This window comes from Podarcis gaigeae (genome assembly GCF_964106915.1).
Source record: "Podarcis gaigeae genome assembly, chromosome: 8".
Lineage (NCBI taxonomy): Eukaryota > Metazoa > Chordata > Lepidosauria > Squamata > Lacertidae > Podarcis > Podarcis gaigeae.
The window spans coordinates 10,951,854-10,966,380 of NC_139684.1; the positions used below are offsets into that span (position 1 = coordinate 10,951,854).

At 38.9% G+C, this 14,527-nt stretch overlaps 1 long non-coding RNA gene across 1 annotated transcript; it reads right to left on the minus strand.

Annotated features, from left to right (window-relative positions):
- Nucleotides 1-1,430: 1,430 nt before the first annotated feature.
- On the minus strand, nucleotides 1,431-11,086 carry LOC310851012. Its single transcript, XR_014567536.1, has 2 exons — nucleotides 9,124-11,086; nucleotides 1,431-2,625 (listed from the first exon to the last, which is right to left on the minus strand). It is a non-coding gene; the product is annotated as an uncharacterized lncRNA (long non-coding RNA).
- Between the last annotated feature and the right edge of the window lie 3,441 nt (nucleotides 11,087-14,527).

A 14,527-nucleotide genomic window follows, 5' to 3' on the forward strand; every position in this document is an offset into this window, starting at 1 on the left:
TACTTCCCATAGCAGCCCCTTAATTACCTTGTATGGGTCAGAGAGATGTTATTGTCGGCCATCTTCCAACGTGCCACCTGGTGGCCCCCCGCAAAATACAATTTTAAAGTGGGGGTGCCCAATCCTCACCTTCCCTTTGCATCTTGTAATATTTTAAATGTAACACATGGTTTTTTCCCTTGCCATAAAAACTTTGATAAGTCTTTTCGCCATTGTTTAAATGGTAAGTCATTAGCTATAATAGGCAGTGTTTGGAACCAAAACATCATTCTGGGCAATATATTCATCTTTATCACATAAATTCTCTTCAACAGTGGCAATTTTAATTTCTCCCATCTTAACAAATCTTTTAAAATTTTTGTCCATGTCTCCCATCTTAACAAATCTTTTTAAATTTCTGTCCGTGTCTTAACATGTCTTGAAACAACATACAATTCATTTGGATAGTGATATCCAAATATTTTAATTTTTCCAATTTGAAATTCAGTTTTCTCCATCAAGGTCTTTTAATCTTCTGTTGTCATGTTCATTTTCTTATGGTTAATCTTAAAACCTGCTAGCGTGCCAAATTCATTCAGTTAATTCGTAAGAGTCTCCACTCCCTGTAATGGGTTTACCAGAACCATAAACAGATAATCAGCAACTGTCCATAATTTATAATTTTATTACAAAATCGTTGTCCCAATAATTCTCTCATCTTGTCTAATGTCTCTAAGCAAAACTTCCATAACCAAAATGAAAAGTAAGAGGGACAATGGATATCCTTGCCTTGTCCCCTTCTGTATCTCAGGGTTTTCTCACTTCTCCATTAACAATTCTATGAGCTGTCTGTGATGTATAAAGCAATTTTACCCATTTAATACAATTATCTCAGAGTTCATTTCTTGCAAAACTTTAAACAAAAATATCCAATTCATGTTGTCAAAAGCTTTTTCTGCATCCAAAGAAATCAACGCAGCTTTGTTTCTCATTATTACAGTTCAAATACTCCAAGATGTCTAAAGCTTTTCAAATGTATCTGAAGAAGTGTGCATGCACACGAAAGCTCATACCAATACCAAGAACTGACTTAGTTGGTCTTTAAGGTGCTACTGGAAGGAATTTTTTTGTTTTGACTAAAGCTTTTCTGACATTGTATCTTAATTGCCTTTGAATCCACTTTGATTGTAAATCTTTCTGGGGAAAAATCATTGTAAATAACATAGTATTATTCAAGAATGGAATCGGACAATAATTTTTAGTAAGGTCAAATCTTGTCCCTCTTTAGCAATAAGCATAGTGCTGGCCTCTTTCCAGTTATCTGATATCTTACCATTTTGTAAAATATTGTTCATTGTAAGGGTTTTAAAAGTTAATCTTTAAAAAAATGATAGTAAACAGCTGATAAACCATCTGTCCCTGGTACATTTATTTTCTTATGGTCTATGACCATAATAAAGATTTGTATAGTACAACTTAAGTAAAATTGATGAAATGGTTTATTCATCATTTGTGTTATCCATTATTAGAGCATTTCCCTGCAACTTTAGCATCACTTTCCTTTGCCTCTCTTTGCGGTATTTCCCTGGTTTATTCAGGTTAGGTTTTAGGTTAGATTTAGGTTGGAATAAGTTGGAGGGTATGGAGTTGGAGCCCAACAACATCTGGAGGGTCTTACTTATCCTCCAGCTTTGACCTCTTTCCCTTAGTTCTAAGGATATTATAAAGCAGTTGCAATGGTAAAAATAATGAACCTTGCCATTTTGTTTCCCATCTGTGCTGGGGCTTTTCTGCGTGAGGTGCTGGCTTCTGTTATGAGGCAAATTAAATGTGCTGCGTTTTGAGGGAAAGCAGCAAAAAAAGAAAAAAGAAAAAAATGCAGGTTTGTTTTAAATAAATCCTAATAATTTGGATACCACTCTCTCTTCTCTCTGTGTGTAGCAAAAATAAAACCTCAACAACCTCAACCTCAGTCCTTGCTGGACAGCCCTCTCCCTTCAGCCCATTATATATTATTATATTAAAGATTTATATTCCACCTTTTTACAAAGTGACAGGGCAGTGAACAATCTGATACAGCTTTAAAAAAGCATTATAAAATATAACTATATCGTCAAGATACAAGTGGTCACTGAGTTTTCAAACTTTGTGTGGTAGATATGTGTTTGGGTCGCATACTACCTGCCTTGGAAACATACGCTTCACAAGCCTGTTCACCTGCCCTCAACAACCAGTTTCACCACACACCTCCAATGTTTATTTGTTTAAATCATTTATAGGCCTGTCTTCCTTGTGACAGAACCTTCAAATGAACATTAATGTGTGTTTCTCTCACAGATTTTTATGTGAGGTAAATTGAAACTCTTATTCCACCACACACACACAAAAACCCAGAAAAGGAACTGAGGCTGAAGCAAGGTATTTTAAGTTGTGAGGGGGAAGGAGTCTGTCCTAGTTTTCTCCCTGACATACTCTTTATTCAGGAAATTTATTTTCCCTCCTTTCCTGAGGGAACTTTCTTCCAGATGAGCCCCTGCCTCTGCTGCAGACAAAGGATTACTACGCTTCAGACCCCAGTTGAAAACTTTGGGTTTTCACTAATGAGGATGTGGGAGAGGTACAAAGATCTAATAGAACAAAAAACACCTTGGTGGGGGACTTCCGGAGGCGGCGCAAAATAGCAATGGCGGTCCTCTTTACCCAGTGAAGAGGGGCTCCGCGAAAAAGGGTCGTCCGCTACGGCAAAGCGGAGACCCATTAAGAAAAACCGCAGGCAGAGCGAGCCTGCGGCCGTGGGACTCGGCGGGCGCCCAAAGCCCCCCCGGAAACGAAGAAGGGGCTCCGTAAGGGGCTCCGGAACGCGAAAGGGGGAGCGGCGCTGTGAGTTCATCGCTCTTTTCGTGGATGCAAAGCCGCGCTGCTGCTGATGATGAGCGCCGACCTTTCTTCTTGAAAACATCAAAATTGGCTGCTACATACCCGTGAGTAAGGAGAGTTAAACATCGGAAAATTTGGGAATTTGGTTGAAATTCGGCTGAAAACGGGAGGCGAGTAACAGGAAGTCCGTCTCCCGATCCTGCTAACCAGATTAAAGCAATTGCGCAGAAGAGCGCTGAAGCGCTGAAAAGGGACTGTAAAAGTAAAACGAGGGTGTATTTGACAGACTTTGTAGTGAAAAGACAAGCAGGAAATCTTTGCAAAAGTTGTGGATTTTATTTTTGGGACCTTCTTCCTAATTTTGAGCTATGTGGAGTTAAAAGGGACAACCCAGCTATCGGGCTGTCAGTGTGCAAAGGAGAACTGTCAAACTGCTGATACTGTTATTGGAGCTCAACTGATACATAGACTGAGATACTAACGTTTAAACATTGTTGCTGGGACCTTTCTTGACACCTTGTGGCTTTTCTTCAAGACAAAGAAAGCCTGTGGAAACTTCCTTTTGTGCTCTGGAACTATTAAAGACTTAACATAGGGAATATAAGAACTTCAATGGCGGACAAGAGCTCTCTCCTTCCTTGAAACTTTGAAATACCCCCACCTAGAGGATTGTGGAGATATAGAGGCCTGGGAACTGTACTTTATTGTGATTCTCTGTGGTTAAATTGTTTACACTCTGGACTTTGTCTAACTTATGAAACAAAAGAAAATTTGACCTTGAACAGAGGCAGGTGTGGAATGAGTGGCACAGGGAGAACAAGAGCAGCTAAAGCTAAAGAAAAAGAAAAGAAACCAGGGCAACTTGTTCAAACAACCCTATCTCATCAACGAAGATCATCCGTCCCAACTGTGCTGACAGCACAGGAGGTGGAAATTGAAGAGCCTGTTGTAGAGCCTGCTGCAGAAGATATGGCAACTGGAGGATCTGAAACAGTCCTGAAGCAAATCTTGGAACAACTTGGAATTTTAAATCAAAAAGTGGACAATCAATCATCAAAAATTGACCAAGCTACATCCTCTATTACTAAATTATCCGAGCAAGTTTCTCATCATACTCAGGCAATTGAAAAATTGCAAGGGGCAACAACTGAAAATTATAAGCTTGCGGTGGAAGCTTGTCAAAAAGCAGAACAGGCGAACAAAAAGGTTGATGAGATTAGGGGGGAAGTAAGGCCTCTGAAAAGACAGGTAGGGGAACAACAAGCCTACCTGTCATTGGTTGAATTGAAAAGTAAGGAAAATAATCTCAGATTAAGGGCTATCCCAGAATTGGAGGAAGGAAATCTACAGGGATTTTTAACACTTTTGTTCTCCAAATTCTGGGGGATAGAGGAAGATAAGGACTTTAAAATTGTGACTGCCTTTAGACTGGGAAAATTGATAAAGAAGGACAAGTCCAGAGACTGTTTGGTTATTTTGAGATCGAGAGAGGAAAGAGACAAGATACTAGGCCTACATTTCAAAAAATCTTTGGAGATAGAAGGTAAAAAGGCTGAAATTTACAGAGATATACCTAAACACCTTTTGGATCTTAGGACCACTTATACAGATTTGACCAAATTGTTGAGATACAACACAATCCCTTATAGGTGGGAGTTTCCGCAAGGACTATCATTTACCTACAAAGGAAGGAAAGTAAGAATTAAAACACCGGAGGACCAACAGAAGTTCCTACACGACCACGAGGAGGACCTCCAGAAAGGAGCTGCAGCTTCTTGGGCTCCACCACCACCGGGACCATCTCCAAAGCCTACACCGCCTGGATCTGGACCAACATTACCACCTCCGGGATCGGAGGGAAACCTAGACACCCCATTGTAGACCCACCAATTAGACCAGGATGTCGCTGCAGCTTCTTAGTTGGAATATAAACGGCGGAAATTCTCCGGAAAAAAGAAGAAAAGTATTTCATATTTTGAAAAAAGAACAATTGGACATTATTTGCCTGCAAGAAACACATGTGACAAGGCTCCACAGAAAAGTGCTAATCAATAAAAGACTAGGTCAAGAATTCATCTCTTCGGACAAAGTGAAGAAAAGAGGAGTGGTGATATATGCAAAGGAGAGCCTGTCACCGAAATTCTTATTCAAAGATGAACACGGCATAATTTTGGCGATTGAAATTCAGACACAAGGAGAAAAATTTCTGATATTAGGAATATACGCCCCAAATGAAGGAAAATCGGAATTTTTCAGGAAGCTGCATGAGATTATGCTGGACTACCTAGACTATAACAACATCATCATGATGGGTGATATGAATGGGGTTGTGTTTGTAAATATGGATAAGTCGCAAAGTGCTAACATAACGAAAGATGGCAGACTACCTAAAACTTTTTTTGAAATGACTGACAATGTGGACTTAATTGACATATGGAGGGTTAAGAACCCCCTAGGAAAAGAAGGGACTTTCTTTTCTGAAGCTCATCTGACATGGACACGAATCGACCAAATATGGATAACTAGAGGACTGGCACCTATGACTAGAAAGGTGGAAATCTGCCCAAAAACCTGCTCCGACCATAATGCTTTGAAAATGGAACTTAGACTAAATACAACCGGATCCTTCAGATGGAAAATGAATGACACCCTACTAAGGGATGAGAAGATTGTTAAGAAGGCCCAAAAAACTTTAAAGGACTATTTTGAGATAAATTTAAATACCACTGTGGAAAAAAGAATAATCTGGGACGCAAGTAAAGCAGTCATGAGAGGGTTTCTAATACAACAAAACACGATCAAGAAAAAACTCTGGAATGAAAAGAAGGAGAAGATATTGGAAAAAATAAGAGATGGAGAAAAAAAACTAAGATCCAGGCCCAAGTCGAAGGAAGTGCTGAGAGAAGTGAATTTTTTCCAAGCACAATATTTGAAATTGATAAATCAAGAGGTGGAATGGAGAATTAAACAAATGAAACAAAGATCTTTTGAATCAGCAAATAAGTGTGGGAAACTGCTAGCATGGCAGTTGAAAAAGAGACAAAAACTTAATACAGTTACAAATCTAGAGATTGAAGGGAGAATGGTACAGAAACCCGAGGAAATTAGAAAGTGCTTCCAGAGATACTTCAAAGAGCTTTATTCACAAGGGCCACAGAAAGATTCGGAGGTGGACCAATTTCTTAAAACCAACGGATTACAGAAAATACCTCAGGAAATGAGAACAACCCTGAATAGTAATATCACACAGCAAGAAATTGAAAGCGCCATTCAGAACCTCCAATTAGGCAAATCTCCAGGCCCCGACGGACTTACCTCCAAATACTATAAGGTTTTGAAGGACTATTTGATACAACCTTGGTTGGAGGTTTGTAACCAGATTATGGAGGGGAGGAAGGCACCGGAAACGTGGAAAGAAGCCTTCATCACATTGATACCCAAACTAGAAACTGAAAAGACTCAGCTTAAGAACTACCGCCCCATCTCACTCCTAAATGTGGATTACAAAATTTTTGCAGACATTTTGGCAAGTAGGTTTAAAAAAGTGCTTAATGAAGTGATCCATAAGGACCAGGCTGGCTTTCTCCCTGGTAGGCATTTGTTTGGCAACACAAGAAACATTATTGACATTTTGGAGCTTTTACAAACAAAGCTAAACACTAGAGCGGTGCTAATCTTTATTGATGCGGAGAAAGCCTTTGACAATATTTCCTGGATGTTTATGAAGAAAAACTTGGAAGGGATGGGAGTGGGGCGGGGGTTTGAAAATGGAATAGAAGCAATATATTCAGAACAAAAAGCGAAATTGATAGTAAACAATGTGGTGACAGAGGAGTTTAAAATTGAAAAAGGGACACGGCAGGGGTGCCCCCTATCCCCCCTATTGTTTATTTCAGTTCTGGAGGTGCTATTGAACATGATTAGAAAGGACCGCTTGGTACAGGGAATTGAGGTCGGAGTGAAACAATATAAATTGAAAGCATTTGCAGATGACCTGGTATTAACACTGCAGGAGCCTGTCTCTAGTACTAAAAGAGTGTTAGAATTAATTTCGGACTTTGGTCGGGTGGCGGGATTTAAGCTGAACAAGCAAAAAACTAAGGTTATAGCAAAAAAATTGACAAGTACAGAAACAGATGAGTTTGTGAAAGAAACAGAATTAAATGTGGTTAAAAAAGTAAAATACCTAGGGGTGTATCTGACCTCCAAAAATTTGAATCTGTTTAAGGACAACTACGAGAAATGTTGGTCAGAAATCAAAAGAGATTTGGAAACATGGTCAAGATTGAAACTTTCCTTGTTGGGCCGAATAGCAGCTATAAAGATGAATGTATTGCCAAAAATGTTATTTTTGTTTCAGACCCTACAGATCGTGGACAAGGTGGAATGCTTTGGAAGGTGGCAGAAGGATATCTCTAAGTTTGTTTGGCAGGGCAAAAAGCCCCGAATAAAGTTTAAGATACTAACTGATGCGAAAGAAAGAGGGGGATTTGCCCTGCCAGACTTGAGGTTATATTACGAATCTGCAGCCTTCTGCTGGTTGAAAGATTGGATTTTACTGGAAAACACTGATGTCCTAGATCTGGAAGGGTTTGACAACGCTTTTGGGTGGCATGCATATTTGTGGTATGACAAGGTCAAAGTGCACAAACTGTTTAAAAACCACATTGTCAGGAGAGCAATTTTAATGGTCTGGACAAAATATAAAGACTTATTGGAGAGTAAGACTCCGAGGTGGCTCTCACCGGTGGAGGCCAAGGCACGTAAGAGACCTAATATGGAAGCCAATTGGCCTAAATATGAGGAAATTATTGAAAAGATTGGAGACAATTGGAGGTTGCAGAGCTTGGAAAAACTAAAAAACAAGGTGCGAGATTGGTTGCATTATGCACAAATTCAAGAGGTCTTTAAAGTAGACAAGAAGGTTGGATTCCAGGTGGAAAAATCGAAACTAGAGACAGAATTGTTAGAACCAAAAAGTAAACTACTTTCGAGAATGTATAACCTGCTGCTTAAATGGAATACTCAGGATGAGACAGTCAAATCCGCCATGATAAAGTGGGCGCAGGATTTGGGGCATAACATTATGTTTGAAGACTGGGAAAGGTTATGGAACACCGGAATGAAATTTACGGCATGTAGTGCCTTGAAGGAAAACATTATGAAAATGATATACCGGTGGTACATGACCCCAGTCAAGCTTGCTAAGATATATCACCTGTCTGATAATAAATGCTGGAAATGTAATGAGGCGGAAGGGACATTTTTTCACCTCTGGTGGACCTGCCCGAAAGTGAAGGCCTTTTGGGAAATGATTCATAATGAACTAAAAAAGGTACTTAGATTTACCCTACCTAAGAAACCAGAGGCCTTCCTCCTGGGCATGGTGGACCAGAGAGTGCTTAAGAAGGACAGAACTTTTTTTATGTATGCTACTACAGCAGCAAGGATCCTGATTGCAAAATATTGGAAGACACAAGATTTACCCACACTGGAGGAATGGCACACGCAGTTGATGGACTACATGGAACTGGCCGAAATGACTGGCAGAATCCGAGACTTGGGAGAAGAAACATTCGAGGAGGATTGGAGAAAATTTAAAGACTATTTGGAAAAACATTATAAGTTGTATGAATGTTAAAAAACGCACCTTTTAGGAAATTCTAGCTTCAGTAATGTTAAATTAAAGAAATGGAAATTAAGGTACAAGGAGTCAGAGATAGAATAATGAAACAACTTTATTGTGTTAAAATGAAAACGTACATGATTTGGGTCATAATTTATTTGAAATTGGGTAACATGATAAAAAGGAAGATACAATAAGTATTGAAACAAGTTAACAAATTGCAGACGTTATGCATCACAGAGAATGCAGGCTTGGGAGGACGTGGGGAAGTCCAACAGATTTGGAAAAAAGAGTAAGAAAAATTTGTAACTTTCCTTTTCTACTTTCATAATATGTTCTTTATTCTTTTTTCTGTATTTCATAAAACTAATAAAAAATATTATAAAAAAAAACACCTTGGTGGCTATCACCAGTTGAAGCTTTGTTACTCAAACTGCTTGGCAAAACGGGGAACTGGCCTACATATAGAGATCTACTGAGGGATCAAGAAGGGAAATGGAAATTAAAAGAGTATGAGGAAATTGAAGACCATTTTCAGAGTTGGCTACACTATAGACAACTAAATGAGATGTTTAAGGGAGACAATAAGAAAGGGTTTAGTTATACAACTTCTAATAAAGATCTAATAGAACAAAAAACACCTTGGTGGCTATCACCAATTGAAGCTTTGTTACTCAAACTGCTTGGCAAAACGGGGAACTGGCCTACATATAGAGATCTGCTGAGGGATCAAGAAGGAAAATGGAAATTAAAAGAGAATGAGGAAATCGAAGACCATTTTCAGAGTTGGCTACACTATAGACAACTACATGAGATGTATAAGGAAGGTAATAAGAAAGGGTTTAGTTACACAACTTCCAGATTTCAAAAGGAAGTTATAGAAGAAGAAGGGAAGCTGCTGAAGAAAGCATATAGTATTCTGCTAGAATGGGAAACAAAAGATGAGGAGGTCAAATCAGTCATGATTAAATGGGCACAAGATATAGGACATAATATACAATTTGAGGACTGGGGAAAATTGTGGAAAGTAAATCTTAAATTTACAGATTGTTCTCTTTTGAAAGAAAATTACATGAAAATGATGTACAGGTGGTATATATCATACCAGTACAAATAGCAAAAATGTACAAAGCTGGGTCAAATGTAAAGAAAAAGAAGATACTTTTTATCATATGTGGTGGGAATGTAGAGAATTTTTTTAAAAAGGGAAATGATATATAACGAATTGAAAAAAAAAAGTTTAAAATGACATTTGCAAAAAAAAAAAAAAAAAAGCCAGAAGCATTTTTGTCAGGGATTGTAGGACAAGACCTGCCAAGAAAAATAAATAAATAAATATATTTATATATGCTACAACAGTGGCAAGAGTCTTGTTAGCACAAGAATGGAAGAATGAGGAAATCCCAACGAAAGAACAATGGCAAAACAAATTGATGAGCTATGCGGAATTGGCCAAGCTGACATATAAACTGCGTGACAAGGACAATCGTGACTTCAAGGAAGAATGGGAACTACTTAAAAAGACAACAAAATGACTTGGACTCCTTGGCAGGTTTTGAATAAACATCCACAAATTTATTAGTTGAATATATGATAGACAAGGCAAGAATATGTACAATTTTATAATATGCAGAGAACAATATGTGCAAAGAAACCAGAGAGCAGAGCTGAGGGAAGTCTTGGGTGGGGGGGGGGGGGAAATAATGTAATTGAATACTTGGATTGATAAATTGTTATGTTGAAATTGTTAAATATTTTTTTTTTAAAGAAAATTTTGGGTTTTATCCAGCTAAGTTATATTTCAGAGTAAACGCACTGAACTGGATGGTCATGTCAATTAGGGCTACCATTGGATGAGGCCAGGCAGTTCTTGTAGAGTTTAGCTCTTTAAAACCTGACAAAATTTGCACATGTCTGGTCTTTGGCCATCTCAGTGAGGTAAAATGAACTGGACCCCACATACCGTAATATCCAGGGCATACAGAGGTTTCAGTGGCAATTTCTATATTCTGAGTGATGCTGGCATAATTACACTGCATTTTTTTAAAACTGCCGCTTCCTAAGTTCACCCCCACCCCCACGGTCAGTTAAACATTTTTTATTTCAGGTATTTATTATGAGTTTTTAACTGATTTTATCTATATTGCATCTGTTGAGTTTGATATACACAGATCAAAGACAATTGTAATTAAGAGAATGTAAGCTAACCATAAAATTTTTCTCTCACCACTACTTCAAGCTGAATGTTTTGAAGGGGCCAAGTGGTGTTTTCTTCTGGAAAAAAAGGTGCAGGAACTCGCCACAAAGTTTGTTTGTTTGTTTACTGTGGGCCCGGTCACAGTGCTAATCCCCTGGGCAGTGGCTAAATGTAAGATATAATTAATAAACTCAAGCGGACAATGATCTGGATTAGAAATGGCCACGACTTTATTGATTACATATATAGGTGGATTTTTAGCTCAGGCATTGGGTGTATATCCATTCCAGCCCGCCCATCTCACAAAAAGACAAAAAAAAAAAATATTATTTAATTTTTTTAAGTTAAGGCGACTCAGTTCCCCTGAGCTCTTGCTCAAAAAAAAAACGCCCTGGGGCCAAGTCTGTCTGGAGCATAGGCGCCAACTCCATGGGGCCTGAGGGGGCCCGAGCCCCCTCACAAATTCGTTTGGGGGGGCTCCGCCCCCCCAATAATTTAAGAAAATTATTAGTTATATTATGCTTTGTAAAATCACAAAATTATGTTGGTATTTTTTATTTTCCTTGTTTGACGATAGTTACCTTTTAAAATACATTCAGTAATGAGTTAAAACAAAGCCACTCCCGATCTAGAGAGGGGGTGGGGTTGCGGGCTCTCGACCCATCAACAATCTCGAGGGGCTGGCGTCAGCCCTGCGAGAAGCGGGGATTCCCCCTAGCTCATTAATATTCACCGCCCACGGCGGCAGCCAATCGGCTGCCGCAAAGGGCGGGCCCTCACAGGTTCACTTAAGGTCGGGGCAGCCCGGGGCTCGCCCCTTTCGTTCCCCCAGCAGCAGCGGTTTGGAGGTCTTGCCCCCCCCAATATTTTTTATAAGTCGGTATGGGCCCCCGCCCCCCCAATATTTTTTATAAGTCGGCGCCCCTGGTCTGGAGTTCATTTAGATGCACAATTCTGCCTTCACCGAAGAAGCAGTAACATTGCTTAACATGATGAAAAAGTGGCAGCCACTGTCTGCTGAACCCCAGCTATGCTCAGCCTCTTAAGTCTGCAGTCCTACACACACTAACCCCATTGAGCCTAGTGTAACTTACTCACAAGTAAACATACATAGGCACCTGCCACTCCTGATCTTACACAATGCTAAGGAGATGAATACTCTTGTTCCACACGTACCAAACATGTCAAGGCTCATGCAGAAGACAGATTTGAAGAGACCCAGACTGCACCCTGGGCCCACCCTCTTGCCTTAAGACACCCAAAGGATGGTTGCCAGGAATGGCTTTTTAACCTACTTTTCCCAATCTGGGGTATTTACGCAAACACCCAAAAGGGCATGCCAGGAACAGCCCTATTTTAGGGATTTCCAATTGCTGGTGGGAAAGGACCCCTCTCCAATTGCGCTGGCAAAATACCTCGATCCAATTCCACACTAGGGTTACAATTGCATCTTCTTCCAAGTATTGCATCAAGGGAACTTTTCAAAAGAACATTTCATGAAGTGATTAGTTGTATTAACATGTAACAGTGGTATGATATTGAGGAATAAAGGGCTAGAGTGTCAAATCTGGGGTGGTAAGCACAGACCTGCATATCTGTTTTCAGAAACTTTATTTAATAACTCCTTGTGTAACTTGCAGCATCAAGCCCCACCAGCTTTTTCTCTTTTTTTATATATAAAATTTTTATTAAGATTTCAACAAATTTTTTATCATAACAAGACAAAAGACATAGAAAACACAACACGAAACATAGAAAACAAAAAACACATATAAGTTCAATTCTTAATTTCTTATACCTTACTTTCCCGACTTCCTCTTGCCTCCCCTTTCTGTATTCCAATTTCAAATTTATTTCCAGCAAATCCTTGCCTTACTTTTTAGCTTACTTTTAATATTGCTTATTCTCCTTAAATTAACCATTACCGCTACTAGCCACATAATTTCTGATCCCACGTCATTTTAACACTCATTAATTTTGCTATATTTCTTTAGATAGTCCTTAAATTTTCTCCAATCTTCCTCCGCCGTTTCTCTTCCCTGGTTTCGGATTCTGCTCGTCATCTCTGCCAAACCCATATAGTCGATCACCTTCATCTGCCATTCTTCCACGGTGGGTAGATCTTGTGTCTTCCAGTACTTTGCAATGAGAATTCTTGCCGCTGTTGTAGCATACATAAAAAATGTTCTATCCTTCTTAGACACCAATTGGTCAACCATACCCAGGAGAAAGGCCTCTGGTTTTTTAGGAAACGTGTACCTAAGTACCTTTTTAAGTTCATTATAGATCTTTTCCCAGAAAGCCTTAATCCTTGGGCACGTCCACCAAAGGTGGTAGAATGTTCCTTCAATTTCTTTACATTTCCAACATTTATTATCAGGCAAGTGGTAAATTTTTGCAAGTTTGACCATGTACCATCTGTAAATAATTTTCATAATATTTTCTCTTAAGGCATTACATGCCGTAAATTTCATTGCAGTGGTCCACAACTTTTCCCAGTCAGCAAACATAATGTTATGACCAAAGTCCTGTGCCCACTTAATCATTGCCGATTTAACCGTTTCATCTTGTGTGTTCCATTTCAACAGCAAATTATACATTCTTGACAGATTCTTAGTGCTGGGTTCTAACAGTTCAATCTCTAATTTTGATTTTTCCACCTGGAAGCCCAATTTCCTGTCCTTTTTAAAAACTTCCATTATTTGATAATAGTGAAGCCAATCTCTCACTTTCCCTTTTAATTTCTCAAAACTTTGCAATTTCAATCTATCCCCTTCTTGTTCCAAAATTTCCCAGTATCTCGGCCATTTCGCCTCCATATTTAGTTTTTTAACTGCCTTTGCCTCCATAGGCGACAACCACCTTGGAGTTTTATTTTCCAACAAATCTTTATATCTAATCCAAACATTATATAATGCTTTCCTGGCAATGTGGTTTTTAAAACCCTTGTGAGCTTTAACCTTGTCGTACCACAGATATGCATGCCACCCAAAAATATTGTTAAATCCTTCTAGGTCCAAAATGTCAGTGTTCTCAAGAAGTAGCCAGTCTTTCAACCAGCAAAAAGCTGCTGATTCATAGTAGAGTTTGAAGTCTGGCAGGGCAAATCCGCCCCTTTCTTTTACATCAGTTAATATCTTAAATTTAATTCTTGGCTTCTTGCCCTGCCAGACAAATCTAGAGATATCTTTCTGCCACTTCTTGAAACAATCCATCTTGTCCAATATTTGCAATGTTTGAAACAAAAACAACATTCTAGGCAATACATTCATCTTAATAACCGCAATTCGACCCAACAAGGAAAGCTTCATGTTTGTCCAAATTTCTAAATCTTTTTTCACTTCTATCCAAGTTTTCTCATAATTGTCTTTAAATAGGTTCACATTTTTAGATGTCATCTTTATCCCCAAATATTTCACTTTCTTAACCACAGTTAACCCTGTCTCATTCTGAAACCTTTCCTTTTCAAATGATGTTAAATTTTTCTCCAATACCTTCGTTTTAGACTTAATTCAATTTAAATCCTGCCACTTGACCAAACTCTTGAATTAGTTCCAAAACCCTTTTTGTACTAGGTTCCGGCTCTTGTAAAATAAGTACCAAATCATCTGCAAATGCTTTCAATTTATACTGTTTAGCTCCGACCTGTATTCCTTTAACCAACTGGTCCCTCCTAATCTTGTTCAGCAAAACCTCCAGGACTGATATAAAAAGTAGTGGAGAGATTGGGCACCCCTGACGTGTCCCTTTTTCTATCTTAATTTCTTCTGTAACCACATTATTTACAATAAGTTTCGCTTTTTGTTCAGAATATATCGCACCTATACCATTTTCAAACCCTTGGCCTA